Below are 22,120 nucleotides of genomic sequence, written 5' to 3'. Positions count from 1 at the left end.
GCGCTGCAATGGTCAGTCCTGCAAGTGGAAAGACTGATCTGAATCTCTCTGCTGGAGCTTTCTGCTCTCTCCCGTGGGACAGCACCAGCACATGCACCACATTGTGCAACCCCTTCGAGGACATTCCCATCCAGCACACCAGTCAATCACATTGCAGGATATGACAAACAGCTTAGAGGCTTTGTTAAAGCCTGTTTATCATTTTATCAGTCTAATTCTTGTTGTTATTGTCTTTGCTGTAAATTTACTGGCTGCAGCCCAGTCTGCATCCTGCTGTTTACTGGGAAATGGAGTGTGCGAGACCCTCCCATCGCAGCAGGGCAGCGGCTGCCACCTGTCACCGCCATCGTCACAGCAAAATGCCGAGCATCTCCAGTGCCCCCAGCAAGGTCCTACCCAGACCGCTGACCCCAGCAGCCCCTCTCACTGCTGCTGGGACACATGCTGAACAAAATGGCCCCAGCTGGGGCTCGTTATCCCTTACCGTAACTGGGCGCTGGTATTACTGCAGTAGAGGGGATAGCATGAGGAAAAAGAGACCAAGGCTCTGTTTAAAAAAAAAAAAAACACAACAGAAAATTCTTATATGGTGAAGGGGTGGCAGAAGGAACCAGTGCTGCAGGAAGGGAGAACCTCTCGGAACAAGTCTTCAGCTGTGAAAAAAGAATCCGCCTGTATATCTAACATAGTCACTGACTGGAGTAACTGGCAGCTTAGGCCCAGCATTTAAGACAACTCCAGCAGACATCAATGCCCAACAAGTCTTAAAAATTGGGTCTCAAGTACCTAAAATTGGGACTGAACAAATCAGTGCCTTTATGTTTTGTTATCCCAGGTGATACAACTCCAAGTTCTTTCAATAGCTCTTCTCAACACAAATGACAATTGTATCTTGTATTATTAAATCTGTCATCAAATTGCAGATCTCTGAAATGGTGAAAGTCAAAAAGATGCAAAGAAGGGGGTTGTTTCTGCACAATACCCAGTGGAGCTGAGGGAGCCTTTTAAATAAGAAAAGGTGTTCTTCCTGTCACTGTCAGCAGAAGGCATCTCACAAAATTACTGAGTGCTTTCTCATCCCACTCACTATCTTCCCAGCTTCCCAAGTATGCACCCTAGGGCCACAAGAGCCTGGCAAGTTGCTGTGATAGAACACCAGACACGCACAGGGCCGCAGCTCGGACTGGGAGCGAACGGAGCACCACACACTGGGGTCCACTGGAGAAAACAGCGACGTCTCCTGCTGAACTGAGGCTCCCCTTTGTCTACAGCGCTGCTTTTCCACCCTCTCTGTTCACATCTCCCTGTTCTAATATTGTCACTAACGAGGCCACAGGAGGCAGCTTAGCCTCACAAGAGTCTACGTTATTTTTACAAACCCCACGGCAGCCCTCTTCTCCTGTGCGCTGCAGTCATGCCCAGGGACACCTCCTGCTAATTGCTGTGTAGTGGGAAGCAGGAGGGTGCCAGGAGCCCTGCCACGGCGCTGCCGCAAGGCCGTGTGTCCTGCTGGCTGGGTCTCTCCGAAGATCATCCAGACCCAACCCTGCTTCATCCATGCTGCTCAAAGGAAAATGACTGAAATGATGGCTGGGAATCAAAAGGAAGCAAGAAGAGTCCTATCAGTTCACCTCTGAACATTAACATGACTATTAATTACCATTTGCTACATCAAGCTATGATTTAATGAGAACAAATACAGATGCAGCCTTGACCTTTTCTCCCTCACTGCACACCCCTTCCCTTATGCCCCTCCTAGAAGCCACGGTCCCCGACCCTGCCTGGGGCAGATGCTCAGCATCGCGGCTGGGACAGCTCATCAGCTGCCTCCAGCTCACCAGTCTGACTGAGGCTTGTCGTAATATAAGAATTCACTGCCTAAGTTATATTTAGGTGTTCCTAGTTGTATATATTATTAGAAATATGATTCGTTTTCAAACTGTGATTATTATTTGCTGCATTTATTGAATAGTGAATGGCTAAGAGGGATTCTGCCACTATTTAAGATACTGCAAGCAATGCTGGTCACCCTGCTACCTTGGGGGAAAAAGATTTGGGAGGGAGGAAGTGTGCCTGAAGCTTAATGAGGACACAAATGCTTGCCAGACTTCAATTTGAAATTCTTTCTTTCCTTTTCAACAATATCCTTTTCCGCTGGGCTCTGAAAAGAGCAGAGCTGGACAATTGTACGGGAAGCTGGGAGAGACTAACAATAGAGGAGGAGTGGAGAGCGGAGTGAAACCAGCCTATCTCCTTTTACTCAAAATGAAACGCGAAAAGAAACAAATTGCATAAAGGATGACTAACAGAGACAGCTTTACAAATCGTTTCAGGGTTAGTCTTTTCAGGTTCACAGCAGGGACCTCGAGAAAGGACATTCAGCTTCATGTATTACGTAAGTTTTAGCACATCTCCTTTTAAAGTTAGCTCTGCTGTACTCTTACCACGTACACAGCCGCCCACACACACCCGGGACTGCTTGCAAACACACCCTACCCCAATCCAGGGCCAATTCTTTTTTTACCATCACACGGATCTTTTACAATCGCTTTGAAAAATCTATTAATTCTGTATGCAGCGCCGTTGCCGCTCCGCACGCTCCGCTCCCCGTGGAGGTGAGGGAACCGCTTGCCTGTACATTGCACTCCCCGATCGCCGGATCCCTTTTGCAAGAGTATCAGGGCCCGGAGTAAACACCTTTCAAGCAAACCATTTTACCATTTGATTTCTGCATCTTTCCTTCCCTCCCCACGAATGCCTAGAGAAAGCGCTGAGCGCTCCTTTTCGTGGATGATTGAATGCAGAGGTTGGCTACAGGCACAGCTGCCTCGACCCCCACAGGCTGATTTCACAGGAAACAGCACAAACATCTGCACCACTGAACCGACCGACAGACCTCGGGAGATCTCCGTTCAGAGCGATCCAACATTTGAAAATCGAACACAGTGCAAGATGTTGCAGCCCCAGCAGTCCCCACCAGCTGAAACAATGCGCTGCAAAGTCTGTTTTCTCCATATCTGCTCCCTGGCCCTCTTTTAAAAAGCAACCTCTGAATTTAAAGGATTTTAAAGGTCCAGCTTTTCAAATCTGCATCATCGACTTCCAGAGCAAGCTCACGAAGGTGCAGGAAATACTTTGTCATTGCAGTTCCATTGTAGTTTGGCAAATCCTAGCGAACCACTGAAAAGGTAGGTAAGTGGAAAACTACCAGGCACTTACCCCAGCCTCCACAGGACAGAAAAATAAGATCAGGAGAGAAAAACAATTCCGAGGTCCCTAGGAAAGTCAGCTCCTCCGAGAGCAGTGCGAGACCATCTTCTGCGCTGGCCTCCCTTGGCCGGGTCGCTCGGCTCTGCTTGGCTCGTATGGCTTCACTGGCTCCTCAACTGCTCGCAGCCTCCCGGACTGCGAGACTTCCTCTGCAGCTGATAGTGGGGTTATTAAAGTAAACCGACTATTGCCCTTTGTGAAGGGAGCGGGGAGGGAAGCTCAGCCCCTTCCCTTCCTTTGTAATTCAAACCCTTCCTTGAGGCTCCCTGCTTTGGAGGAGAGGCATCTGCTCCCAGCCCCTTCCCTGCTGCCGAGGAGCTCACGCAGGTACTGGCTGCGATCCAGCTGAAGAAACCGCGCTGCACTCCAAGTTTACATGACAAAGCAGCTCATTCCTAATTAAACTTCACCTAGCATTTTTCTTTCTCATACATAATTAGTGCAGTACAGCAAACACACAGGTAAGAAGTGAGAGAGTTTGCACATAAGTGCAGGCGCCTCTGTCTGCACCTCTGATTAATTTTAAGATTTCTTCTTCATTTATTCAGTAACAGGCTCCCACCACTTCCAAAATGTTCTGTATTCACCATCCCTACCGGGGGCACTCGGCCAGCCGACACTACCAAAGCCTGGACACTGCTGGGCGATGCTGGTTGCATGAGAGGAGCGCGCGTTTCCGAACCCTCCCTGAGACGCGTTGCTCCTGAAGCCCGTCACTGCAATGTCAACGTGCTTTCATAGGCAGCTGCATCGGGATCGGGCAGCTCTGGTCTTTATTACTTCCTGAAGGCAGTTAATCTTTAAAACCGAAACTATAAATGCTGTCAGCTTAGCTTGCAGCCTCTTCCTATTGGTATTTACAATTCACATTTTAAATTATAAAACGGTCCAGGCATACAGGAATACATCCACAATCCAGGCATATAGGAATTAATGGACGTTCTCCTCAAATCCTCTTGAAATCTAAACTTTCACTATGAGCCATACCCAACGCGATAATAAACTCTAGTCCTTTACAGCACCACATGTATCTCATCTTCACGGTATTTCAATATTACAGTACTCCGCAATGACCTGGTGACCAGCCTCAATCCAACAGATCTTACTTCACCCTGTCAATGAGAAAATTCTGGCACATTACAGAAATAAAAGAAATAAAAACCTGAATATTTTGTTCCAAGTTCCCACAACTCCCTGTTCCTCCCCTCTTTCCCAAAACACATCCTCCTTGAGGCAGTGCTTTTCCCTCATTTCTGACAGCAAATGTTTAGATTTGCTGCTCTGGTGATGGCCACAAACAGTGGGGACGGCCGGATGAGCTATTTCAGCTGTTTGTACCATTCCCTGAGATAATGAAAAAGGGAACTGAGAGCATCTGCTACGAACCAGGGCTCATCGAGATTCAGGAGAGCACGGAGCAAGGACTTGCTATTCTTCTGGACATGTTTTTATTGAGAGAAGTACGTGGAAGGGCAGAACTGCAAGGATGCTTTCTACTACATCTCTGTTCGGCATCCCAACCTTATGCTAACAGCTTGCCTGCGACTTGTGAATAATCACAATACCTATTTCTCTCTCACTCCAATGCAAACAAGCATCTTTCTAATCTCCCAAGTGCAATTTGCACAGCTGGCTCTCAGGACACGCGGGCACGCACTCCTTTCAGTCTGGATCACTCATCCCGTGAACTCAGTTGTTCTTGCACCAGAAATCATGCTGTGCCCAAAACTGAGGGACAAGAATGAAACCCTGTTTGCAATACCCGTGACGAAGCACGTGTTCGGTGTCTGCAGGCCAAATGAAGTCCAGCGGTTATGTTCTCATTGATTTAGCCGGAGCAGGATTTGGCCGTTGCGGGTAATTGCAAGCCTCCCATCTCTGGGCTCCCTTCCTTGCTCCCACCCATTCTGGGCCGGCGGTGCTATCGCCCTGGCAGACAGGCACGTCAGAACTCATCTGAACTTAGGGCCTTGGGGCACTACTAGTAGGTAAATATTAAACGACACAATTAAAACATGGACAGTCTCAGTTGAGACCGGTAAAAAAGAACAGCTAAGCAAACAAACACCCCCCACATACATATGCATGTCTATTGTTACAAGACACAAAGAGCTTGCTTTGCTTCTATATTACACTGGTATAAGTTTGAACTAATCCACTCATTTCTTCTCTATACACTAAATTCTCCATATTAAAATAAGAATTGACTCATCATTGAATATTCCCTGTCTTAGGAATTCTTCCCAGCTGCTAGTAACACGGAAGGTCCATGAGAGCCTGGGAGAATGTATCCACATGCATGCTTATCTCTTCATTTCAGACCATTCATCATTCCTTGCCTGGAAGCAACAGTTAATTTACAATAACTCAATGTCGAGATGGCAGTTTAAAATCCTCTTGAGGACTGCCCTAGGAGAAGATTTTGTCCCGGCTCTCTGTAGCCACTGCAGATTCAGCTGAGCCTCTTCTGAAGTCACTTAGTTTTAGAGCATGATAGAAATGAAGACGGAGAGAATACCTGCTGGGCTGTAGCTAGTGCACATCCAAACCCAACCACGGATCATCTCTCCCATGCATTCTTTTGGGATTTCAGTAGTCACAGAAATTAGAGACAGAAAGGAAGAATACAGCCTGCATGCAATGGAGATTATTTCCTATGGCTTATTGTTTTGTCCAGACTAGATCTGAATAACATATGACTCTTGCACAGAGTAGGGAATACTTCCAGCTTGGAGTGGAGGAGAAGAAGGTACCCCCGGGCTAACACCAACAGATTTAACCTTTCTGACAAGGCCATGTCACAACCAGACCTGCCCCCTCAAACAGCCATCCAGACAAAATCCCCAGGAAGGACCCTCTGAGTAGAGCGAACTACGGACCGAGCCTCGATATCCCCGTCTCCCCTTTTCTCTCTCTTGCATTTGTTTGGGCTCAGCTTCATCTTTTCATTTTAAGGACTTTGCTTACCACGTTTTACTAGCGTTGACGGCCCTTGCCTTTTACCAAGGACAATCTGCATCTAATATTTTGGAAAGCAATTATTTAAAAATCTTCAGGTAGCGCCGCAGACAATGGCTGGCATGCCGTCTATGTAAATCAGAAGGTGTCTAAAGAGGGTGTTTACAAGCAGAACACTGCTAAAAGTCTGCCTTGGTTGCAGATAACAAGGCTGAGACAATGACAGATTTCCTTCCCCTCGCAGCAAGCGCAGCTCCCTCTGATTGGCTTCGCCGGGTTTATCCAGGGTGCTGGGAGAGAGCAGGCACCAAATATGCTATTAATTGGCAGTTTGCAAGAGCATATTGCCTAAAGATAAACAGAGTGGGTGATCGCGGCGTATGTAAAACGGCTGAGTGCTGCAGATGTAGTGTTGACCCAGTTTAAAAAAAAAAGGAGGGTTTTTTTTGTTCTCTTGGAAAATAATTGTATTCAAAGGAATACTTTTTTGCACGGTCCCTCTGGCCTTGGAATATTTTGTGTATGTAAGCCATTCCAGGTTCTTCCTTAATCTGGAAGTACTTAGTAAATTAAAAATTTACTGAAAACTTTTACTGCTGACATCGGTGGAGCATTTCACCAATAGAAAATGTTTTGTGGAGGAGCAGACGAGTACATTGCGAACGGTGTTAATGGCCTTTACTCTTCGCAGCGGGTGTTTTGCAAGCAGGAAAAGACAAGACTACTGGATCTGAGTCTAACTGGAAATCGGGTGATGTGAAAAGGAACAAAACTCCCTAGGACAGACACAGGCGTGTGGAGGAGGTCAGGTCTCGAAGAGGCGAGGGGAGGAAGGGTTGTTCAGGGAGGACCTGGAGCAGGGCAGGGGAATGACTGATGCTCGGGAAATGGAGAGTGCTGAGAGTGGAAGGGACAGGCTGCGGTTTCTAAATATAGGCATTGTCAGACAAAAAGGCCCAAAGATGACATAAAACTCAGAGTCAGGTAAGGAAATTAAGAAAATGATAATGAATGCTACTTAGGAGCTCAGGATACACACTGGAAAATATGTTGAGGCTGGAAAGGGAAGGGGAAAGGCAACTTGAACGCGATGCCAGCCAAGCTGGGTAGCTCGAGAGGCTTCAGAAGGGGTATCTCCGAGACAATCAGAGCAGCAGCACAAACTTGTGGATCAAGTGCGAGGCACAAACGCTAAACAGAAAAGCTCTCACGTTCAGGAGAGAGAACACACTAGAAGAAAAGTCCTCGATGTAGACTTTCAGACTTAATGTTTTGCAGAACAAAACAGAGGCCCACACAGCTACCATGCACAGCAGTAACAGGCAACGAAAATCAATGACCTCACAGGAAAAAGGACGCTGGCCTCTCTCATTTTTTATATTTAGTGCTGTAAAACTAAAGACTAAAGCATGTGACAAACCTCTCACTTCATTTTACTGAGACCACATTGACATTACCAGCACCGTTCAGATCGAGCAAGAAAACAAGTCATGGCCTGGCCACTTCTTTGCGAGGGACAATGCACAGAGATTGTATCTGGCCTGGCCAATGTGCCGACTTCAAAAATGCCTTTACAGGAATTACTGATCCCATGGAGAGATTTTCAGAGCATGCTTTGACTTGTTGTTTTGCTCGATACTTTCACTTTGCCCTCAGCCTAGGCTGTGAACTGAGCGTGGACAGTTTCGCGTGCACTTTGTGCTGCACAGGCGATGGCCTTCCTTCTTCTGTGCTACGGTGACTCCAGGCAAATTCTTCATGCAGGGCTCAGTCCAGCTTTCCTTTGAATTCCCCTGAAGGCCAGGCCTTAACCACGTGCCATGGAGCTTGCTGTTCCAGAAGCATGGCAAAAATGCAGCAGCATTTTAAAAAATCTTTTTCTTTTAGATCAAAGTTTCTGTATTTGGGTATCTAAAATTAGCCAGCAAAATAAGTGACATTTTCTTCAGAGATGCAGAACTTCCATTGATTTTAATGGATTCAGCATCCCAGAAAAGTAGGCCACTTATTTATGTACCTACATAAGCATTTGCATGCCTAACTTGAAGGAGCCAAGTTTGTAAACGATGACCTTATGTTTTAAAAATCATGAGACAACTCTGCACGCCTCAGTCTGTTATTCCCTTTATTTCTGTCAGCAAGTCTCATCTGAGAGGTAGATTTAAGCTGTAAAATGTGCCTTTAAAGTTTCTTGCAATAAGGTCTCCTCTATTTAGCAAAACACTTAGGCACAAGCTTAATGTCTTCCTGAGGAGAAGCACTTCACTGAATCAAGGCTAATAGCTTTCTCATACCCCTCTGGTTGAGATGGGGAACGGATCTTTGCCTCCCCACAGAAAATTTCTGATCCTGATGGGAATGGCTCAGCAGCCTCAACGACTGTTTCTGCCTCATCTCTTTACCCTAGGAACACACTGTAACATCTCACAGTACTTAGTTCTTCAAAGCACAGCAAGTTAAACAACGCTGAAAAAACTGCTTCACGTTCTGCAGCCATCCGCGTTCTGGGCAGGGCCGCGGCACCGGCACCGGCGCCCTGGGGCGGAGGGAGGGAGAGGGGCACCAAGCAGCAGCACGGCGTCGAGGAAGAGCTGCTCCCGGGGAGGGCAGCTGTAGGGCAAGGAGGCACCGTCCTTCTGCTACTGCACACGAGAGGAACTCCTCAACCTGCTATTTATCTTGCAACTTACCTGTTTTAATCTTGTGCAACTGAATGACTATCAATGGACTGCCATTTGGCTGCTTACGGAAATCGCTGTATAATTTAGCTCCGATTGTTTAAAGCGCTTGGCAGGAAACAATAGATAAAAACTGACAGGACTTTTGCAGTTAACCATACAAACTAATGAAGTGAAATACTGCTCAGAGAAATATTGTGACGTCTATCCACAGATTTAAATGAAGGAAAAGAAGTGGCAGGGCGGATTCTGCACTGCAGTCCCTCAGTCTTGACTTTGAAGAAAAGTCATTGGATCTTCCTTATCTCTGTTTACTCTTCTGTCACGCTGGTTGGGTTCCACAGCACTGTGTGCAAGTACGTAAAATTACACTAGTTAAAAAATTCCCAGAGAGGAACCACAATGAGCTTAGCCCAGATCCGCCACGCTTCCGCATTCCCGCAGCTGTCAGCGGCAGGAGTTCACCTGTGGCACGACACGGACCGCCGAAGGGAAGCGATGGGGGAAAACCCCGAACTCGGACGCGAGCAGCGCCCAGCTTCCAGCGCCAGCGGTTGCGTGCAGGCGTGCGCAGAGTGACAGCGCTGCGGGAGCTCCGCACGCAGCCAGCACAGGCGTGGTGCGCTCTGGCTGTCCAATGCGCTCCTAAAGGCAATTGCTGGATATTGAACTTCGGTAGAAAGAGCTACTGCCGCTGCAGACAGCTACAGGCACTTCTTATTTTCCTTTACATTACAAATTGCAGCTCAGAGTCTGAATTATTCAAAGCAGACTCCGGTGACAGCTTCTTGAAGCAGGGGGGCACACAGACACACAGATGGCGGCTGTGGTTTTCCCCTGCGCACGGCATATCCCAGTTCCCAAGTGTGTTTAACTGGACAATTAGTGCAATTTGTTAAGCAGGCGGAAGGCAGCGAGGTGGAGCGCGCCGTGCTGGGCGCGCAGAGGGCCTTGGTACAGAGACCCTCTCATCTTTGTGTCTTCAGAAGAGAGGATGCCGCAGACAGGCAGCAGCCAACCTGCCCTGGCCACGAGTACGGTTTACGGGATATATTGGTTTGATTACCTGTGGTCTCACCCACTGGCTCAGCTAAAATGACTTTGGAGGCCCTGAAGAAACTAATGATCAAAAGCACTATTGGGGAGGATTTCCCTGTTGTATATCTTACCGTAGGCACGATAAGATTGTCTTGGTGTGCTGCGAGGAGGTTCTATGCACAGAAGGAGGAGCAATAACTCGATGATATATACTGTTGACTCTGATACAGTCCTTGGTAATCCCTAAGACACAGCAATATTGCTGGCTGTTTGGCCACCCTCCATGCTCCTGGCCTCTTTTCTGCCCTGACCACAACGGAGAGAGACATAAGGGTGCAGCTCTCCCAAAAAATCACGTGCAGGCAGAGCATCTGGACTTTGGGGGAAGTTAAACACGCTTAACTAATTTGGTTGCCATGGTGAAGGACTGCAAAGTTTCACTTACCCTCGGAAGAATGGGAAGTTTTCATTTTCTGGCCCCAGGTAAAAACATAAGGAAAATTACATCTGGTTGGGAGTGGAGACAACTTACTTATAGAAAACTAGAGAGTGCTGCCTGAGTGAAACCCAGCGTAATGCACCCTGGCCAAATTTTTGTTATTACTTGTCCAGCTTTTTCATACAACTCAATAAAGAACACCCTGACCTACGGGGGGGAATGTGCTCCAGCAGCTCCGAGGAAAAAAACAGGCAAATCCCTCAAAAGGCACGAGGATGAGAATCGCGCCTGGCGGAGAGCCAGCGCAAGCCCCGTGCGGGGCTCCAAGCCCACTTAATCCCACTGCTGACCCCTTCATCCCACCCCTCTCCCACTGGGCAGATCCACCAGATCCATGGCCATGCACGAGCCCTCTGCACAGGGGTGAGTTTATCTGCTCCGAACAAACCTAGAGAGAGAACACTTTTAAAAGCATCTGTATCTGCCTCTAGCAATCCCTTCCAGCATCAAGACACCGCATTCCTCAGCACTGCAAGCTAAAGCTGTTCAAGTGAACATGAGATGTGCCAAACTCCGTATTTCTAACGGGAGCTGACACTGCCAGCACTGAAAATCAGACGGGAAGAAGTCCTCAGACAAGGAGGCTAATTAAAAAACATACCTGACACTGGCAAATAGCTTAAAAGATTTTAAAAAACAAAAACTAAACGCATCCTCATCCCAAAATTAGAACACAAAAAAATCTTTACTTTTATACAAGCCAGAGTTAATTTAAAAGCAAGGAAATACTCTAAAGGTCACATGGATCTTTCACACATATCCATATACCCGAAAGTCAAGGCACTGTTTTCAAATTCCACTTGAAATGTTAAAGTTTACAGATGTTGCTGAACTCAGTAAACTAGAGCTTCACAGGAAAAGGCAAATAGGGGCAACTGGATCAGATCAAAGACCATTTTCTAAATGGTAAGAGGTGAGAGTCCTGTGCCTGGAGCACTGGCAGCCACGGGAATGATACCGCGAACTCTTTCTTTGAAACAGCCGCCCCTCTCCCCCGCCAGACCTCTGCCCCCCAGGCACAAAAGCTTTGGAGATGTCTGGTCACTGCCTGGTTCCAGCCTCTGAAGGAGAAATGCCTCACCTCTGCCGCCCGGGCAGGTGGGGTTTGGGGCTGGCACAGCCTGGCCCCGCGGGAGGGCTCCACTACTTGAAAACTTGCTGCATTGTACAAACGTTCTCACCAGGGAACGTCACCGGTATTGTCTGTCAGCATATTGTTCTCTCCGGGTTAAATATAACTTATGTACCATTCACAGAAGAAAACTATTCTTTGTGTGAGAAAATGCGTAGCAGGCTTTTCGTTTGACACTGTTGTTACCACACCACCGCAAAGACTAAAGAAACAACAATAATAATAGTAACCAAAAGTTTAAAAATATCTCTATGCATCTTTCACTATGTCATAGAGATCAGGATGCTTACCTGTAAAATTGGGTGAAAAAAAGTCTTAAAAAATTGTTTTTGCTATTTTAATTGAAAATACAGGAGGCTCTTTCTGTCCCTACCTATTCAGTGACCTCATTTCAAGACATTTTTCAACTTTTTCATTACACAAAAAGGGGAAAAACAGAAGGAAGGAAAGAAATAAAATCATGGCTTTTGACTAGTGAAAACTCAAAGCCTGTCGAAGTTATAAAATATGATTTTATGAAAATGAGGGATGTTGTTAGCATTGACATGAATCAGGGTAGGTTCTGGAAAGCTGAACAACTGTTACAGTCGGTCCAACGCCCGCTGCCTTTCCAGCCTGCCTCGTACCCGCCTGCGTGAACTCCAGTATCCCACAGGCGACTCCTTCCAGTCCCAGCCAGCACGGCCCCGTCACCCGTTCGGAGCCCTGGCACACCGCAGCTGTGCAGGTGATACCGTCTCGTTGCTCGAGCCAAGACTAGTATTGCAGGAGAGCAATTCTCTGAAACAAAGTCTTTGAAGACTGCAAACAACATGGATGTTCAGTTTAGTGAATCACAGCTTGCGGCAGTCCATAAAGGCCTCTGTGTCTATTGTGACTGCGATTAATCTCTCAGATACATCCCCAAAATCAAAGTTTCAGAGGCGCCTGGCTGCATCCAAGCCGTGACAGTACTCCTGGGTCACTGGGGTATTAATGCTTCAAACCTGACACTCCTGAAGTCGATGACAAAGCTCCCATTGACTCGAAGGGTAGAGGAACAGACTGCAAAAGGCACGGACGTAGCTTGAGTTTCCTGGCTGAACTGTGCCGTCAGCTGCTTTGCTGTCACGAAGGGGGACTGTCCGTCACCCTGGGAATACCGGAGGCTGTTTACTGGAAAGGAGCTCAGCGTTTGGGAGGGATCAGGGGCGCCTGAGTTTCTACACTGATGTGCAAAAGCAGTAGCAGTAGTAACAGACTGTGAGCGGGTACCAAGGGGAAATGTCAGTATAAGCTTTCTCTGAGCAGACCTGTGCCTCCTGTTGTCAGCCCATCACCCTTCACCAGCGTGCTAAACACTCAGGATGCTCAAAGAGAGGGTTGAGAGCAGCCCTGCGGCGTGAAGGTGACTGCAGTGAGACGACGGCACTTGGTCATGTCAGGCAGTGGGGTCAGGCTGTGGTGGATGCTAGACAGTGGCTGGTCGGAGTTAAGCTGGAGGCCCCAGCGACGAGGACAGGTAGCCCCAGAAGCCACACAGTCAGCGTTAACCTTCTCCCAGTGTCGCAGGCTCAGAGAAAGGCCAAGGGATGTATGTGACCGAGCTCTACTGTGATTTCCGCAGGGGAGCTCAGAAATGCCTGGTTTTTTTGTGTTGTTCCCAACTTAATCCCTGCCAAGTCATGTGTTTTTTAAAATTCATAAAAATATATACCCATACGACAAGGAAGACCAAAACTACACAGAGTTAACCCCAGAGCCTGTCTAATGCATGTATTATCTTCCCAGTAACTTAGTATAAGCGTGGAGTTTTACTGCAGTCATTGTAACAGAATCCGTCACTACTGTGTCCTCTGGATGTCATTAATAAATAATAAATGAAACCACTCAGAAAGAGGGAGAAAAAACAGATCTCAGATTTTTTTGCAGCACATAGAGAGGCCAGTAGCAGCAACAGGCACAAAAGGAGAAGTCTAACGGGACGAGCTCTGGGGAACACCAGCTTTGCAGTGTCACAGAGACGAGTAGAAAGAACAGACGAACCTGCCGGCACAGGCAGCGTCTGCTGGTTCCCCCCGGGTGGGCAAAACAGGCAGCAAAGCTCAGGCCCCGCTGCCTGCAGGCAGCGGCACCGGCCACCCCAACAGAACAGAAATAAAAGCAACTGCGTTACAATGACAGCACCAACGTTTGCCAGAGAAGGTCAATATATTTTTGCTGTCAGCTCTTGGGAGGTTTCTTTTAACGTGGTTTAATTGGGTTTTAGCACTGGTGAAAGCCCTGGAGAGAGATAACTCGTGCTTAGTCACAGAAGAGTTATGAGTGCTGACAATGGTAACGTCCCTCTTCACACCGTCCACGTACAAACCGATTCTCTCCTCCCTCTCTGCCGTCTGGCCTGGCCAGATCCAGGAGTCAATCCTCCCTTTTCTTTTTCTCTGTTGTTCAATACACAGTATTGTCCATCCCAAAAGTTCCTGTTCTCTTGCACTGTTAATAGTGGGTGAGACAGGCGGGTGGTGTCACCAACTGGTGGCACAGGAAAGCTACTGGTCCTGAAGAGACTGCCTGGACCTGCCCGTCCTCCTTCCTCCCTCATGGACGTTCACAACCTGGCCTGACCAGGGACGTCTCATTCTCCCGCTCCACCCCACCGCATCTCTAAGGGCCACGACAGGTACTCTAGCTCTTCTCAACCACGCTGATTTAAACCACCTTCCCACGAGTGCGGGGCTTGGACAAGCTTTGATCACCACCCTACCTGCACTGCTCTTGAGTCAGCTTATCCCACCCTGAGCTCCAGGGAAGCCCTGCATCCCAGGTAACTCTTATCTTAAGGAGTAAGTAAATAACAGGCATTCAGTTGTTTCCACAGATTTCTCTCCTAACCCCTGCTCTTTCTCAGCTGCTTTACACTCACCCTGACTCACAATTATCAGAAAGAAGGAAAGAATAAAAATAAACGGCAAGGGGAATTCCTTTTTTTAAAGACAAGTGATAAACTATTCTCAAAACAGCTGCTTGAATATTAACTAGAAAAGAAAAAAAATCCAAACTCAAAATACAGGCCAGGCAAACACACCCTGCTGATTGGAGAAAAATGTCTTCATCATCCTTTACCCAGTTAATATTTCCCTTGTGTGCCAAGCCAGCTAGAGCACAGCGAGGGAAAGTGAGTTGCTTTTCATTTCCTGAACACTTCTGACATTATGGAAGATTCAAATTCATCATCCCAAACACGGCTTCAACCATTTCTCTGCCTCTTCTCCCCTGCCCCTCTCCAAGAACCTCAGCTGTTGGAGCTTGGTTGCGGCCATTTTCCTCGTCTTAGGAAGTATAATTCTTGGGAAATGCGCAGCCCCACGTGCAGCAACAACGGGGTTATTTCACCCCCACACATATAACGGTCAATGAACTTCTTCAGTTTACTGTAGCCTGAGACGGGATTTCAAAATGTGTCAGATCTTTCCAAGAACCTGTTCCTGTTCCCACTCCCTACCCCACCCTTTGTTCTGCAGAGCGATCCTTTGGGGAGGCTGAAACTGAAATCCACTTCCTTGCCAAAGAGTTTTCCTTTCCACCACCTCCACTTCCACTCGCGCTCATACGAGGCCCCTGGAGCGCCCTGCCGCTGGCGCTCGCTCCTGCTTAGCAAATGAACCTCGTTTGATCGGGACAAAGAGTGGAAGAAATGTGCTTCGCATCACTTTTTCTGAGTTTGGTTTGCGGGAAGGGTATTATTTCTTAGAGGATGAGTCTGTTTATTGGCTGGGGATATTTCTAGTGCATTTATTTTTTGTTGTTGTGAATTTGGATTAGAGGCATCTCCTTCCTCCTGACAGTTGCTGGCAGCATGCTGTAAAAATATGATTAATTAAAGTGTGACTGTGAATCCACTCAGAGGCTTAGACTTTTCTTCCTCTAACATTAAACAGAGAAAGGGCCATTTAACAAAGTTCAGATCTTGAAGCAGATTTCAAAGTACGCTGCAGTTTAGCTCAGCACGACTAGGAGCTTCAACCTTCAACATTTAAAAGCTATGAGCCCTGGGAGAGAAGAGACTTCTGCTTCTGGTCCAATCCCAAATATAGAAATAAATAAATAAGAGATAAATAACCAAGCCATGCTCAAAAAGGAGTTCAGCAGCACAGCAGAAATACACTGGTCCACCTGAGGGGCTCCTTCTTAGCCTACGTGACATTTTTACTTTTGTAGACAGTTCAGCCATAGAATACATGCAGTCCTGTTGCACTGAGATTTTAGATTAAAACAACACATTCTGGCTCTTGCTCTGTGAGAAGCCACTGGAAATCCTGGAAGACCTTCAAAAATGAGCAGTATAGTACTTGAAAAAGAGGTACAACTTTCCTAAATGGAAAAATTTGAATTTCCTAAGATGGACTTAAAAGGTACTACTGAATCTTTAATGACTGCAATATAGAGATGGCTCAATCTGAGAAGGGCTGAAGGTCTCCCTTTGAAGAAGTCAAACTTAAAAAAAAATAGCAGAAGTATCTGCTACGTTCCAAGGTCACAAAGGGTTTCATGAAACTCTGTAACCCTCCCGACTCCAACTTCCGAACTGATAGTCCCTGGTTAATCCAGAGCACCCACTTGAAGCTGAACATAATTAGATGGGGAAAGGAAAAACATGCCCGACTAAAAATGTATTTCTGTAACAAGACGTTGCGAGGAGCAACGTGCTGCAGATACAGATGGAAAATGGGCTATTTATTTATTTCAAGAGCACAGAATTCTTATTCATTAAATGTTACTTTTAAGCTTGCCATGTTTTAAGCTGTTTGGTATTCTACAGCCTCCTGACTGACTGATAGCTTGGAGGAAAGGATCAAGAACGGGAAGCACGGGCTTCGTTACTTAGCGGTACCTGCGGGATCAGTTACTAGCCCACTTTCCCAAGCTAGCTCTTGGACTAGTTATTTCCCATGTCCAGCATCATCTCCAGTCCCCACAGTCAGTTCCTCTGCCTGCACCACATTTCAGATCACCACCCAGATACTCCACTAGTGAACAATTTTCTCTTGAGAGCCTTAATGAACAGAGTAAACCTCTGGTTTGAATGCTGAGTATTGTAGGAGGCGACCTGCTAGACAAAATGTCTGATTTTAACACATCCAGGCCAGGAGGAGTCTCCAGCACTCACAAGGCTCAGAGGTTTTAAAAATAGCAGCCGAGTTGTACGACACAGCCCAGTGCTGGCGTGATCAATGCCAAGCTGCTGCCCAGGCTCTAGAGGCCGGCAACCCACCACGCTGTACATGCACTGCCTCAACCTGTGTTCTTGTCAAGCCTTCAAGCAAATGTAACACGAAAGAAATAGCCATCTGCTTCTTAAAAAATAAATAAATCAATAATTCTCTCTTGTTAGGCAAGAACACAGGCTATACAGTAAAGCGCCTGAACAGATAAACTGTTAGGCAAAGCCATAAATTTAGATGGTGCAAGACTAGGAATGTAAATTTAAAATGAAGCATCTGAAGTTCGGGTGAGGGTAAAAAATATATAAACTCTTTGAAAAGACAGTAATTGTTAGAGATTATAAATCTGCATGCTAATTTATGTGATTCCTATTGATGTTTTCTTTCTAATTCAGTTTTTATTCATTTTATTGCATGCAGATAAATTCTAGATAAGAGCATTGTGATCTGCAGAAGGCTTAACCCAACAGAAACCCCCTAATATGCAATTTAAGGATCTCAGGTTCATTAATAATCCTAGGAGCATCTTGTTTAATCTAGTTTATTTGCATGGGGCTGAGTACATCTGCGCGAGACAGGGTACAGCAGACATTGCCCTCCCTTTAGAGACACCCTTTGGTGTGTCCATGCCAGGCACCCTGCGGGGATGGAGCCCTTCAAGGGCATTCGCCATCCTCTCTCCATTTGCTGGGCAGGCAAAGACTGCACAATCCTAGAAAGGTCTGTTTCGCAGAGATTCCAGCATGATCTGTCCTCTCTGCGGGCATTTTGATAAGAAAATAAAATTAATACCCAAACACCATCCTTCTCATCATTTCATCAATTCACCTACTGGCAGTTTCAATAATAAATTAGATCAATATGAATTATTGTGTGCGTGAACAGATGTCAAATCACAATATGCTATGATCAGATCAGACGGGTGTTTCCTAGAAAAACAATATTTATCCATATTTGGTAGAGAAGGTGCATCTGCTCATCCAGAACCCAAAAGAGACAAGTCTCCCAACGAGGCTTGGACACTGTAACTGTTTTGTGGACTAAATCCTGAAAAGAATTGGTTTTACTCTGGGAAACAAATACTTTTTTTTTTCCTAGTTCTGTGCTCTATCCAACTGCTTCCTCTTCAATAGATCCAACTGTAAGAAAGTCCAAAACTTCCTCAAACTCTGCAGCTTTCAATGTATTGGCACAAGTCAATATTTTGTGGCCATGACCCATCTCTAGTTTTGTCCATGAAAGCCAACAGCTGAGGCTTATACAAGAGAATCCAAAGGAAAAAACAAAGACCACCACACCTAGCTAACATTTGCTAGAGAACAAAACACTGCACCCAGGCTAGGGCGTTCAACCAATACGCACCAATATGTTCTGCCACTCTTCCCCCCAGACCTCCCTTTCCCCCATAAACCTCCCTGCTCTCAGACCCTGACTGGGATCCTCAGGTGCTAATGGAAAGCAGAAGAGACCTGTTGGGTGATTGACTCCTCCAGCACATCTTCAAGGACCGTGACAGTAACGGGAGAGCTTTCACTGCTTCTCCAGGCAGCCTGCTCCAGACTGACACACTGGTGTATGCAGGTAATTTCCTGATGCTTGCGTCTTCCCACCTTGTCCCACGTTTATCTGTCAATTATCCACCCTAAATTCTTTCACCTCCCCACTGTTGACACCCTTTAAATACATGGTTATGAAATTCATCCTCTGTTCTCTCTCAGCCGACCTAGAAAACAGAACTGGCTGTGCTCTGCGCTCCGTTCAGCTTCTCAAGAACTTATTCAGACAGAGATGTTTCCCAAACTCTGAATCTGATCCTATCGAGGGGCTATGTTTAGATCACACATCGGGGCCTCGTCAGACGCCATCCCAAAGAGTATTCATCATGGCTTTATTCTACTTTGCTGCCTCCAATCTAGCTTGTTAACCATTCCCAAAAATGAGTATATTTTAATTACTGTTTTCTGAGAATTGGGATTATTTTCCTTCTAAATGTATTCATCTGATTATCTCCAGGATGAAATTCATTTGGTTAATTACCATCCTTTTAATTTGTTTAAGACTATGTTTCTGTTTCCTGTGCTGTAACACCTCCCTGCTAGCTCTGCCTCCATTTACTCAGTGTCTGACAGACTCCCATTTCGGGGAACAAACAGAAGATTCCCATAAAAAACCACACCGAACAAAGCCTTGCAGGCAGAGCCTGCGATCTCACCTAAAATTCAAGGTAAGAGAGAAACGTCATTCAAATGCACACATTTATCGCTCACGTTCATTACTGGAAGGCCCGATCCTGCGCCCAGTCGGGTTTCAGCCGCGCAGCCCCCAGGGCTCGCGCACGGCAGCGCCGCACCCAGCGCCGGACGGTGGAGAGCCGCCAGCCGTGGGCAGGGATGGGGGGCTTTCCTGACATCCACAGGCTCATGAGGACTCACAGCTCATCCCTGAATGTTCAAAACCCTCCCTGGCAGTGAGACAGGGTTTACAGCAGAGCGGAGCCTTCTAGAGAACGAGCAACAAAGACTTCATGATGGGAAGCCACCCCGGACCCTCCCGCCGCTGCTCCAGGTGCCGCCACACCCTAGGGGCACGCACACAGGTCTCAGACAAGGCTGCCCCAAGGGGAGCCTCCACCGCTCTGGTCTCCCATGCTCTCGGCCTCCCCTCTCGGGGCATCCCACACCGTCGGGGCCTCCCACGCTCTTGGCCTCCACTCTCCTCAGCCGCCACCCTGGGCCTCCCGCCCTCCCTGGGCCTCCCGCGCCCTCTCAGCCTCCAATTCCGCTTCCAATCTGTACACGTAGTCCAAGCTATCCTCCTGTCAGACACAATCTTTTATAACATCTCATTCATTTGCCAAAACCCAGCAGTTTTGTACCTAATGCCCGGCTTATTCTATCATCGTCTTATTACTACCCCGAAACAGAGGTAGACGAATTCCAATTTCATTATCAAGATCTCAATTCCAGTCAATGACGCACATACTGGAAGAAACCTAATGTAATTTTATTAGTTTTCTAAACTCTCCTAATAAAAGAAATTTTTTTTCCATGGATAATGCAAATGAAACCAACGGAGACATTAGGAGAAATTTCAAATATTCTTAAGCCAATGGAAAAGCCTCCCCAAAGGAAAGGTCATGGCACCTAATTAAATTACATACCTAGACTTGAATTGCAGTACCACTAGAGAGCATCCAATAGTTTGGGAAAAAATACAGAGCTGTACACGTTTGCTGCTACATGGCTGACACCGACTGTCCTAGCTGCGTGGACGCGGACCTCGCTCTTGCCGTTACCGCACCGAGGACGATTCCCCTTTTGGTTTACAGGAAACTTGTGGGGCAGCCGAGGACGCACTCCCCGGGCTGCGCCTCGAGGCCGTGCCTGTGCCCCAGCGCAGCCCCTGGCCACCCCAGCCTCGGCTGCACCCACGGTTCTTTGCCATGCCAACATATTTCCGTCTTATTCAGAAAGCTGTTTGTCCCTTAATAGGGCACATTTTCCAACTAGCTTTGTTGTTCTGCAAATTATGGGCTATAAAGAATTAATGGCTGAATATAAATCAATTTAGCTCACTGAGAGAGTATGTGTTTTATGTGGTAGAGGTTTTCAAAGAAAAGTAATTAGTTGATTTGGCTTTTTAATCTTCAGAAAAATAAAGAAGCTATTTTTCTGCTAAGAGGATGTGTTTGAACACATAAACATATGCTGTATTCTCTGAAACTATATTAAGAAATATTATTTACCAGCTAGATGTGGCATAGCTGATAGTTATTCCTATTGTCTCGAGAAGATTCTTTGCGATAAAGATTTCACCACGGAGACTGCATTTTACTTTCCAAAGTGCTTGACTGGAGGCTTTAAAAAAGCCAGATAGGTCCATTTCTCTCCCAGGTAGGTTGCTTCTAGGGACTGCTACGGGGAGATGGAACAATGAGCGCGAGGTCACCGACGCAGACCTGACCTCGGCTGCAGGCAGGATGGTGGGGGCATCCAGCAGCTGGTGCACAGCCTGCGAGACCCCAGCCGGAGGGTCTGGGCCCGCTTTAACTAATGGGTGCTCACCCACAGCTGCACCACGGCCGTCTCAGTGGCGGGGCTAATGGCTGCAAGCGAGGCCGGGCACGGGGGGCTGCACCCTGGTGGGTCAGCCCCGGTGAGCCTGCGCCGTGGCTGCCACAGGCTCCTCCATGGCTGAACTAGGGACTCTCCATCTGGCTGCTTTCCTGTAGCAGCAAATACGTACCAGGGAAACAAAAATACTTTGCTGCTGCCTGTGTCTGAGGAACAGACAGCCTCCTTCTACACTCGAGAGCCCGAAGGAGCTCAGACAGCCCATGCGGGATGATTCAGAGTGACTGACCCACCTCCTGGGGACTACTGCATAAAATGCCACTGCTTTGCAATTTGTTTTCCTCCCTAGTTGCAGCGTGAGTATCTGAAGCCGAAAGGCTGTTTTGTGCTTTGTGAGAGAATAAGCCTGTCCCACTGGTGAGTCTCATTTGCCCTCTCTGTGTCCGTGTCGTATGAACAAAAATTCCACCTTACTCCATTTGTTGAATTTCACACATTAACGCCCTGGCTGTGTTTAGCAGAGACAAACCAAAGCTAGCTTGCAACACATTTGAGTTTGCTTTCCCCCTACTCCTCACTAACGACTCATTTAACAGCAGCGCAGCAATTAGAAAATCGATATTCCATTCAGACACGAACGTTTCGTCTAGAGCCTTACTTAAGGAACGCCTCTTGCAGCCTCATCTTTGCCTGGACAAAGGATAAGGCAGAAAGGACACTCTGGCGTTAGGTTATCTGATTGATTTAAGATGATTTGTCTCAAGGCCCGCACAGCATTTGCAAAATGTTTCAGGCTGGGTATAGCCAGTGTGGATACGACATTCTACTAATAAGCACCTCTGTGCCAGGGAGCGTGCGTATAAAATACAGTTGCAGAGAAATGCAAGCTTGCTTTGTTGTTTAATATCATACCACCCACCTGAATAAAACAGAGCCTGACACATGTCATAAGGAATTACTCTAAGAATGCAAGGCCCTTAGGCATTGAAGCCCCATTTGTATTCCACTCGTATTAACCAAAAATAAAATAAATAAGTAACAATCACATCTTCTTTGCTATGAAAGGATTTTCCAGCCATTCAAGCGCTTACTACATTGCTGTTACAAGCTGCCTTCCTGGAAGTGCAAGGGCAGCAAAGGGGAAGAAAAGCAGAGACAAAGCGAACAGCAGAAATCACAATGGAGAAATTATTCTGATTTGCTGCATTTGAGTTTGCCCTGGAAGACTACAGCCCTCGCCCAGCACAGCCGCGCACACTCCCGCCCGTCCC

General features: G+C 47.0%; 1 protein-coding gene across 12 annotated transcripts in view; it reads right to left on the bottom strand.

Moving 5' to 3' along the window:
• DAB2IP (DAB2 interacting protein) overlaps positions 1-22,120 on the bottom strand; it is a 212,866-nt gene that overhangs the window by 82,781 nt on the left and 107,965 nt on the right. Inside the window, exon 1 of one of the 12 annotated variants that reach the window (XM_087753441.1) lies at positions 3,220-3,412. The exons of the other annotated variants lie outside the window; for them this stretch is intronic. The gene's annotated coding sequence lies outside the window, so the exon portion shown is untranslated. Of the gene's footprint in view, positions 1-3,219; positions 3,413-22,120 lie in introns of those variants that run through there. 12 annotated transcript variants of the gene reach the window in all.

This window comes from Nipponia nippon, unplaced genomic scaffold (genome assembly GCF_047370975.1).
Source record: "Nipponia nippon isolate SJK-2023a ecotype South Korea unplaced genomic scaffold, ASM4737097v1 scaffold_16, whole genome shotgun sequence".
NCBI classification, from domain to species: Eukaryota; Metazoa; Chordata; class Aves; order Pelecaniformes; family Threskiornithidae; genus Nipponia; species Nipponia nippon.
The sequence above is the reverse complement of the archived record's forward strand: the minus strand, read 5'-3'. Positions and strand labels throughout refer to the sequence as shown.